Raw genomic sequence first — 11,067 nt, 5'->3', positions numbered from 1 at the left:
ACATGCTAAGATTCAATGCAAATCGGCCACTTTATGGCCTTCCTAGTAAAAAAGGGTCGAAAACGAGTAATGTCCTAAATTAACGAGCATATTTTCTTAACCTCCATTTTGGCTGAATTTTTAGAGAATGCAAAAATATCCCACGGAAGTCGTAGTTATGTTGGTTACCTATCCAACGAATTGTCACATGCTAAGATTCAATGCAAATCGGCCACACTATGGCCTTCCTAGTAAAGAAGGGTCAAAAACGAGTAATGTCCTAAATTAACGAGGAGATTTTCTTAACCTCCATTTTGGCCGAATTTTTAGAGAATGCAAAAATATACCATGGAAGTCGTAGTTATGTTGTTTACCTATCCAACGAATTGTCACATGCTAAGATTCAATGCAAATTGGCCACATTATGGCATTCCTAGTAAAAAATGGTCGAAAACGAGTAATGTCCTAAATTAACGAGGAGATTTTCTTGACCTCCATTTTGGCCGAATTTTTAGAGAATGCCAAAATATACCATGGAAGTCGTTGTTATGTTGTTTACCTATCCAACGAATTGTCACATGCTAAGATTCAATGCAAATCGGCCACACTATGGCCTTCCTAGTAAAGAAGGGTCAAAAACGAGTAATGTCCTAAATTAACGAGGAGATTTTCTTAACCTCCATTTTGGCCGAATTTTTAGAGAATGCAAAAATATACCATGGAAGTCGTAGTTATGTTGTTTACCTATCCAACGAATTGTCACATGCTAAGATTCAATGCAAATTGGCCACATTATGGCATTCCTAGTAAAAAATGGTCGAAAACGAGTAATGTCCTAAATTAACGAGGAGATTTTCTTGACCTCCATTTTGGCCGAATTTTTAGAGAATGCCAAAATATACCATGGAAGTCGTTGTTATGTTGTTTACCTATCCAACGAATTGTCACATGCTAAGATTCAATGCAAATCGGCCACATTATGGCCTTCCTAGTAAAAAATGGTCGAAAACGAGTAATGTCCTAAATTAACGAGGAGATTTTCTTAACCTCCATTTTGGCCGAATTTTTAGAGAATGTAAAAATATCCCATGGAAGTCGTAGCTATGTTGTTTACCTATTTGACGAATTGTCACATGCTAAAATTCAATACAAATCGGCCACTTTATGGCCTTCCTAGTAAAAAAGGGTCGAAAACGAGTAATGTCCTAAAATAACGAGGAGATTTTCTTAACCTCCATTTTGGCCGAATTTTTAGAGAATGCCAAAATATACCATGGAAGTCGTAGTTATGTTGGTTACCTATCCAACGAATTGTCACATGCTAAGATTCAATGCAAATCGGCCACATTCTGGCCTTCCTAGTAAAAAAGGGTCGAAAACGAGTAATGTCCTAAATTAACGAGGAGATTTTCTTAACCTCCATTTTGGCCGAATTTTTAGAGAATGTAAAAATATCCCATGGAAGTCGTAGCTATGTTGTTTACCTATATGACGAATTGTCACATGCTAAGATTCAATACAAATCGGCCACTTTATGGCCTTCCTAGTAAAAAAGGGTCGAAAACGAGTAATGTCCTAAAATAACGAGGATATTTTCTTAACCTCCATTTTGGCTGAATTTTTAGAGAATGCAAAAATATCCCACGGAAGTCGTAGTTATGTTGGTTACCTATCCAACGAATTGTTACATGCTAAGATTCAATGCAAATCGGCCACATTATGGCCTTCCTAGTAAAAAAGGGCCGAAAACGAGTAATGTCCTAAATTAACGAGGAGATTTTCTTAACCTCCATTTTGGCCGAATTTTTAGAGAATGTAAAAATATCCCATGGAAGTCGTAGCTATGTTGTTTACCTATCTGACGAATTGTCACATGCTAAGATTCAATACAAATCGGCCACTTTATGGCCTTCCTAGTAAAAAAGGGCCGAAAACGAGTAATGTCCTAAATTAACGAGGAGATTTTCTTGACCTCCATTTTGGCCGAATTTTTAGAGAATGTAAAAATATCCCATGGAAGTCGTAGCTATGTTGTTTACCTATCTGACGAATTGTCACATGCTAAGATTCAACGCAAATCGGCCACATTATGGCCTTCCTAGTAAAAAAGGGTCGAAAACGAGTAATGTCCTAAATTAACGAGGAGAGTTTCTTAACCTCCATTTTGGCTGAATTTTTAGAGAATGCAAAAATATCCCACGGAAGTCGTAGTTATGTTGGTTACCTATCCAACGAATTGTCACATGCTAAGATTCAATGCAAATCGGCCACACTATGGCCTTCCTAGTAAAGAAGGGTCAAAAACGAGTAATGTCCTAAATTAACGAGGAGATTTTCTTAACCTCCATTTTGGCCGAATTTTTAGAGAATGCAAAAATATACCATGGAAGTCGTAGTTATGTTGTTTACCTATCCAACGAATTGTCACATGCTAAGATTCAATGCAAATTGGCCACATTATGGCATTCCTAGTAAAAAATGGTCGAAAACGAGTAATGTCCTAAATTAACGAGGAGATTTTCTTGACCTCCATTTTGGCCGAATTTTTAGAGAATGCCAAAATATACCATGGAAGTCGTTGTTATGTTGTTTACCTATCCAACGAATTGTCACATGCTAAGATTCAATGCAAATCGGCCACACTATGGCCTTCCTAGTAAAGAAGGGTCAAAAACGAGTAATGTCCTAAATTAACGAGGAGATTTTCTTAACCTCCATTTTGGCCGAATTTTTAGAGAATGCAAAAATATACCATGGAAGTCGTAGTTATGTTGTTTACCTATCCAACGAATTGTCACATGCTAAGATTCAATGCAAATTGGCCACATTATGGCATTCCTAGTAAAAAATGGTCGAAAACGAGTAATGTCCTAAATTAACGAGGAGATTTTCTTGACCTCCATTTTGGCCGAATTTTTAGAGAATGCCAAAATATACCATGGAAGTCGTTGTTATGTTGTTTACCTATCCAACGAATTGTCACATGCTAAGATTCAATGCAAATCGGCCACATTATGGCCTTCCTAGTAAAAAATGGTCGAAAACGAGTAATGTCCTAAATTAACGAGGAGATTTTCTTAACCTCCATTTTGGCCGAATTTTTAGAGAATGTAAAAATATCCCATGGAAGTCGTAGCTATGTTGTTTACCTATTTGACGAATTGTCACATGCTAAAATTCAATACAAATCGGCCACTTTATGGCCTTCCTAGTAAAAAAGGGTCGAAAACGAGTAATGTCCTAAAATAACGAGGAGATTTTCTTAACCTCCATTTTGGCCGAATTTTTAGAGAATGCCAAAATATACCATGGAAGTCGTAGTTATGTTGGTTACCTATCCAACGAATTGTCACATGCTAAGATTCAATGCAAATCGGCCACATTCTGGCCTTCCTAGTAAAAAAGGGTCGAAAACGAGTAATGTCCTAAATTAACGAGGAGATTTTCTTAACCTCCATTTTGGCCGAATTTTTAGAGAATGTAAAAATATCCCATGGAAGTCGTAGCTATGTTGTTTACCTATATGACGAATTGTCACATGCTAAGATTCAATACAAATCGGCCACTTTATGGCCTTCCTAGTAAAAAAGGGTCGAAAACGAGTAATGTCCTAAAATAACGAGGATATTTTCTTAACCTCCATTTTGGCTGAATTTTTAGAGAATGCAAAAATATCCCACGGAAGTCGTAGTTATGTTGGTTACCTATCCAACGAATTGTTACATGCTAAGATTCAATGCAAATCGGCCACATTATGGCCTTCCTAGTAAAAAAGGGCCGAAAACGAGTAATGTCCTAAATTAACGAGGAGATTTTCTTAACCTCCATTTTGGCCGAATTTTTAGAGAATGTAAAAATATCCCATGGAAGTCGTAGCTATGTTGTTTACCTATCTGACGAATTGTCACATGCTAAGATTCAATACAAATCGGCCACTTTATGGCCTTCCTAGTAAAAAAGGGCCGAAAACGAGTAATGTCCTAAATTAACGAGGAGATTTTCTTGACCTCCATTTTGGCCGAATTTTTAGAGAATGTAAAAATATCCCATGGAAGTCGTAGCTATGTTGTTTACCTATCTGACGAATTGTCACATGCTAAGATTCAACGCAAATCGGCCACATTATGGCCTTCCTAGTAAAAAAGGGTCGAAAACGAGTAATGTCCTAAATTAACGAGGAGAGTTTCTTAACCTCCATTTTGGCCGAATTTTTAGAGAATGTAAAAATATCCCATGGAAGTCGTAGCTATGTTGTTTACCTATCCAACGAATTGTCACATGCTAAGATTCAATGCAAATCGGCCACATTATGGCCTTCCTAGTAAAAAAGGGCCGAAAACGAGTAATGTCCTAAATTAACGAGGAGATTTTCTTAACCTCCATTTTGGCCGAATTTTTAGAGAATGTAAAAATATCCCATGGAAGTCGTAGCTATGTTGTTTACCTATATGACGAATTGTCACATGCTAAGATTCAATACAAATCGGCCACTTTATGGCCTTCCTAGTAAAAAAGGGTCGAAAACGAGTAATGTCCTAAAATAACGAGGATATTTTCTTAACCTCCATTTTGGCTGAATTTTTAGAGAATGCAAAAATATCCCACGGAAGTCGTAGTTATGTTGGTTACCTATCCAACGAATTGTCACATGCTAAGATTCAATGCAAATCGGCCACACTATGGCCTTCCTAGTAAAGAAGGGTCAAAAACGAGTAATGTCCTAAATTAACGAGGAGATTTTCTTAACCTCCATTTTGGCCGAATTTTTAGAGAATGCAAAAATATACCATGGAAGTCGTAGTTATGTTGTTTACCTATCCAACGAATTGTCACATGCTAAGATTCAATGCAAATTGGCCACATTATGGCATTCCTAGTAAAAAATGGTCGAAAACGAGTAATGTCCTAAATTAACGAGGAGATTTTCTTGACCTCCATTTTGGCCGAATTTTTAGAGAATGCCAAAATATACCATGGAAGTCGTTGTTATGTTGTTTACCTATCCAACGAATTGTCACATGCTAAGATTCAATGCAAATCGGCCACATTATGGCCTTCCTAGTAAAAAAGGGCCGAAAACAAGTAATGTCCTAAATTAACGAGGAGATTTTCTTGACCTCCATTTTGGCCGAATTTTTAGAGAATGTAAAAATATCCCATGGAAGTCGTAGCTATGTTGTTTACCTATCTGACGAATTGTCACATGCTAAGATTCAACGCAAATCGGCCACATTATGGCCTTCCTAGTAAAAAAGGGTCGAAAACGAGTAATGTCCTAAATTAACGAGGAGAGTTTCTTAACCTCCATTTTGGCTGAATTTTTAGAGAATGCAAAAATATCCCACGGAAGTCGTAGTTATGTTGGTTACCTATCCAACGAATTGTCACATGCTAAGATTCAATGCAAATCGGCCACACTATGGCCTTCCTAGTAAAGAAGGGTCAAAAACGAGTAATGTCCTAAATTAACGAGGAGATTTTCTTAACCTCCATTTTGGCCGAATTTTTAGAGAATGCAAAAATATACCATGGAAGTCGTAGTTATGTTGTTTACCTATCCAACGAATTGTCACATGCTAAGATTCAATGCAAATTGGCCACATTATGGCATTCCTAGTAAAAAATGGTCGAAAACGAGTAATGTCCTAAATTAACGAGGAGATTTTCTTGACCTCCATTTTGGCCGAATTTTTAGAGAATGCCAAAATATACCATGGAAGTCGTTGTTATGTTGTTTACCTATCCAACGAATTGTCACATGCTAAGATTCAATGCAAATCGGCCACACTATGGCCTTCCTAGTAAAGAAGGGTCAAAAACGAGTAATGTCCTAAATTAACGAGGAGATTTTCTTAACCTCCATTTTGGCCGAATTTTTAGAGAATGCAAAAATATACCATGGAAGTCGTAGTTATGTTGTTTACCTATCCAACGAATTGTCACATGCTAAGATTCAATGCAAATTGGCCACATTATGGCATTCCTAGTAAAAAATGGTCGAAAACGAGTAATGTCCTAAATTAACGAGGAGATTTTCTTGACCTCCATTTTGGCCGAATTTTTAGAGAATGCCAAAATATACCATGGAAGTCGTTGTTATGTTGTTTACCTATCCAACGAATTGTCACATGCTAAGATTCAATGCAAATCGGCCACATTATGGCCTTCCTAGTAAAAAATGGTCGAAAACGAGTAATGTCCTAAATTAACGAGGAGATTTTCTTAACCTCCATTTTGGCCGAATTTTTAGAGAATGTAAAAATATCCCATGGAAGTCGTAGCTATGTTGTTTACCTATTTGACGAATTGTCACATGCTAAAATTCAATACAAATCGGCCACTTTATGGCCTTCCTAGTAAAAAAGGGTCGAAAACGAGTAATGTCCTAAAATAACGAGGAGATTTTCTTAACCTCCATTTTGGCCGAATTTTTAGAGAATGCCAAAATATACCATGGAAGTCGTAGTTATGTTGGTTACCTATCCAACGAATTGTCACATGCTAAGATTCAATGCAAATCGGCCACATTCTGGCCTTCCTAGTAAAAAAGGGTCGAAAACGAGTAATGTCCTAAATTAACGAGGAGATTTTCTTAACCTCCATTTTGGCCGAATTTTTAGAGAATGTAAAAATATCCCATGGAAGTCGTAGCTATGTTGTTTACCTATATGACGAATTGTCACATGCTAAGATTCAATACAAATCGGCCACTTTATGGCCTTCCTAGTAAAAAAGGGTCGAAAACGAGTAATGTCCTAAAATAACGAGGATATTTTCTTAACCTCCATTTTGGCTGAATTTTTAGAGAATGCAAAAATATCCCACGGAAGTCGTAGTTATGTTGGTTACCTATCCAACGAATTGTTACATGCTAAGATTCAATGCAAATCGGCCACATTATGGCCTTCCTAGTAAAAAAGGGCCGAAAACGAGTAATGTCCTAAATTAACGAGGAGATTTTCTTAACCTCCATTTTGGCCGAATTTTTAGAGAATGTAAAAATATCCCATGGAAGTCGTAGCTATGTTGTTTACCTATCTGACGAATTGTCACATGCTAAGATTCAATACAAATCGGCCACTTTATGGCCTTCCTAGTAAAAAAGGGCCGAAAACGAGTAATGTCCTAAATTAACGAGGAGATTTTCTTGACCTCCATTTTGGCCGAATTTTTAGAGAATGTAAAAATATCCCATGGAAGTCGTAGCTATGTTGTTTACCTATCTGACGAATTGTCACATGCTAAGATTCAACGCAAATCGGCCACATTATGGCCTTCCTAGTAAAAAAGGGTCGAAAACGAGTAATGTCCTAAATTAACGAGGAGAGTTTCTTAACCTCCATTTTGGCCGAATTTTTAGAGAATGTAAAAATATCCCATGGAAGTCGTAGCTATGTTGTTTACCTATCCAACGAATTGTCACATGCTAAGATTCAATGCAAATCGGCCACATTATGGCCTTCCTAGTAAAAAAGGGCCGAAAACGAGTAATGTCCTAAATTAACGAGGAGATTTTCTTAACCTCCATTTTGGCCGAATTTTTAGAGAATGTAAAAATATCCCATGGAAGTCGTAGCTATGTTGTTTACCTATATGACGAATTGTCACATGCTAAGATTCAATACAAATCGGCCACTTTATGGCCTTCCTAGTAAAAAAGGGTCGAAAACGAGTAATGTCCTAAAATAACGAGGATATTTTCTTAACCTCCATTTTGGCTGAATTTTTAGAGAATGCAAAAATATCCCACGGAAGTCGTAGTTATGTTGGTTACCTATCCAACGAATTGTCACATGCTAAGATTCAATGCAAATCGGCCACACTATGGCCTTCCTAGTAAAGAAGGGTCAAAAACGAGTAATGTCCTAAATTAACGAGGAGATTTTCTTAACCTCCATTTTGGCCGAATTTTTAGAGAATGCAAAAATATACCATGGAAGTCGTAGTTATGTTGTTTACCTATCCAACGAATTGTCACATGCTAAGATTCAATGCAAATTGGCCACATTATGGCATTCCTAGTAAAAAATGGTCGAAAACGAGTAATGTCCTAAATTAACGAGGAGATTTTCTTGACCTCCATTTTGGCCGAATTTTTAGAGAATGCCAAAATATACCATGGAAGTCGTTGTTATGTTGTTTACCTATCCAACGAATTGTCACATGCTAAGATTCAATGCAAATCGGCCACATTATGGCCTTCCTAGTAAAAAAGGGCCGAAAACAAGTAATGTCCTAAATTAACGAGGAGATTTTCTTGACCTCCATTTTGGCCGAATTTTTAGAGAATGTAAAAATATCCCATGGAAGTCGTAGCTATGTTGTTTACCTATCTGACGAATTATCACATGCTAAGATTCAACGCAAATCGGCCACATTATGGCCTTCCTAGTAAAAAAGGGTCGAAAACGAGTAATGTCCTAAATTAACGAGGAGAGTTTCTTAACCTCCATTTTGGCCGAATTTTTAGAGAATGTAAAAATATCCCATGGAAGTCGTAGCTATGTTGTTTACCTATCCAACGAATTGTCACATGCTAAGATTCAATGCAAATCGGCCACATTATGGCCTTCCTAGTAAAAAAGGGCCGAAAACGAGTAATGTCCTAAATTAACGAGGAGATTTTCTTAACCTCCATTTTGGCCGAATTTTTAGAGAATGTAAAAATATCCCATGGAAGTCGTAGCTATGTTGTTTACCTATATGACGAATTGTCACATGCTAAGATTCAATACAAATCGGCCACTTTATGGCCTTCCTAGTAAAAAAGGGTCGAAAACGAGTAATGTCCTAAAATAACGAGGATATTTTCTTAACCTCCATTTTGGCTGAATTTTTAGAGAATGCAAAAATATCCCACGGAAGTCGTAGTTATGTTGGTTACCTATCCAACGAATTGTCACATGCTAAGATTCAATGCAAATCGGCCACACTATGGCCTTCCTAGTAAAGAAGGGTCAAAAACGAGTAATGTCCTAAATTAACGAGGAGATTTTCTTAACCTCCATTTTGGCCGAATTTTTAGAGAATGCAAAAATATACCATGGAAGTCGTAGTTATGTTGTTTACCTATCCAACGAATTGTCACATGCTAAGATTCAATGCAAATTGGCCACATTATGGCATTCCTAGTAAAAAATGGTCGAAAACGAGTAATGTCCTAAATTAACGAGGAGATTTTCTTGACCTCCATTTTGGCCGAATTTTTAGAGAATGCCAAAATATACCATGGAAGTCGTTGTTATGTTGTTTACCTATCCAACGAATTGTCACATGCTAAGATTCAATGCAAATCGGCCACATTATGGCCTTCCTAGTAAAAAAGGGCCGAAAACAAGTAATGTCCTAAATTAACGAGGAGATTTTCTTAACCTCCATTTTGGCCGAATTTTTAGAGAATGTAAAAATATCCCATGGAAGTCGTAGCTATGTTGTTTACCTATTTGACGAATTGTCACATGCTAAAATTCAATACAAATCGGCCACTTTATGGCCTTCCTAGTAAAAAAGGGTCGAAAACGAGTAATGTCCTAAAATAACGAGGAGATTTTCTTAACCTCCATTTTGGCCGAATTTTTAGAGAATGCAAAAATATCCCACGGAAGTCATAGTTATGTTGGTTACCTATCCAACGAATTGTCACATGCTAAGATTCAATGCAAATCGGCCACATTCTGGCCTTCCTAGTAAAAAAGGGTCGAAAACGAGTAATGTCCTAAATTAACGAGGAGATTTTCTTAACCTCCATTTTGGCCGAATTTTTAGAGAATGCAAAAATATACCATGGAAGTTGTAGTTATGTTGTTTACCTTGTTGGAACAAAATGTGTTTAACAATAAACCTTAAAGAGTTTTGATGATAACAAGGTATTAAAAATTGTAAATTGGATTAGCTAATATTTGTTCAAGTGTACAGGACCATAATTATAAAGTTACATCATCATTGGTTCTGAATGAGCAAATAAAGAGCTATGGAAACAACAAAAATTTGAAGCTTGGACGCTCCTGAAGGCAACTTGCTCCTGAAGAAAAAGCGCTCCTGAAGTCAAGCTGCTCCTGAAGAAATAGCGCTCCTGAAGTAAGCTGCTCCTGAAGAATAGTGCTCCTGAAGACAAGAGGTCCAGAAGTCACATCATCAGAAGCTGCATCATCAGAAGCTGCAGAAGTCATCTCATCAGAAGCTGCATCATCAGAAGCTGCATCATCAGAAGCTGCCTCATCAGAAGCCATTTCACCAGAAGCTGAATATCAACTGGATTTGCAAAGAATCAAGAATTGAAGAATCATCAATGCAAAAGCTGTCTATTGGATTCGAAAACACAAACAAAGGATTAGTGGAGCTTGCAACGGTCATTTCAAAAGTGTTTGAAGGTGTGTGTTTGCAATTTGGACGAAAGCGTTGACATTGTACTTTGTACGAATTGTACAACCACGTTCTCCACTACTCTGTTTTGTGTCTGCACTTCAAGACAAGAAAACAGCTCCAGAATACGGTCTCGCCTGCATAGATGTTCCTTTGGATAAGGAATGGATTTCAAATTTGTTCTTCATAGGACAACAACCAAATCAGGCAAAAGATCATTGGTGAAAGATCAAGCTTCAACAACGACTCTTTGGTGTGCTGGCAATTTCACAACGTCTCTTTCACACCTTTATATAAAGGAGTGAAGACCTAGAGAATTGGTAATGCAAGAACGCTGAACGAAAGACTCACAAGATTTTCACAAGTACCAAACCTCTGCTGAAATTGTTCTGCATTCACTTAGAATTTCTGTGTCTCAAAGTCATATCTTAGAAATTCTTAAGTCCATTGAGTCTGTATCTGATTTGTATTGTGAGCACCTCTGATTGTATATCAAGTGTTCAACCTTAAACAATTTTCTGTGTAATTTTGTTTAGTTAGGAAGTCTCTTGCAGTTGTGCTTGAGCAGGAAGTCTCTTGATTGTGTTCTTGAGCAAAGGAAGTCTCTTGCTTGTGTGCTTGAGCATTGGAAGTCTCTTGCTTGTGTGCTTGAGCATTTGTAATCAGATATTACTCATAGTGAAATCTCCTTGGAAGTGCAAGGGGGACTGGACTACTTCCGGATTG

This window comes from Medicago sativa, chromosome 4, assembly GCF_051527215.1.
Source record: "Medicago sativa cultivar Bolivia chromosome 4, Bolivia_mono, whole genome shotgun sequence".
Classification (NCBI taxonomy): Eukaryota; Viridiplantae; Streptophyta; class Magnoliopsida; order Fabales; family Fabaceae; genus Medicago; species Medicago sativa.
This window is presented reverse-complemented; position numbering follows the sequence as displayed.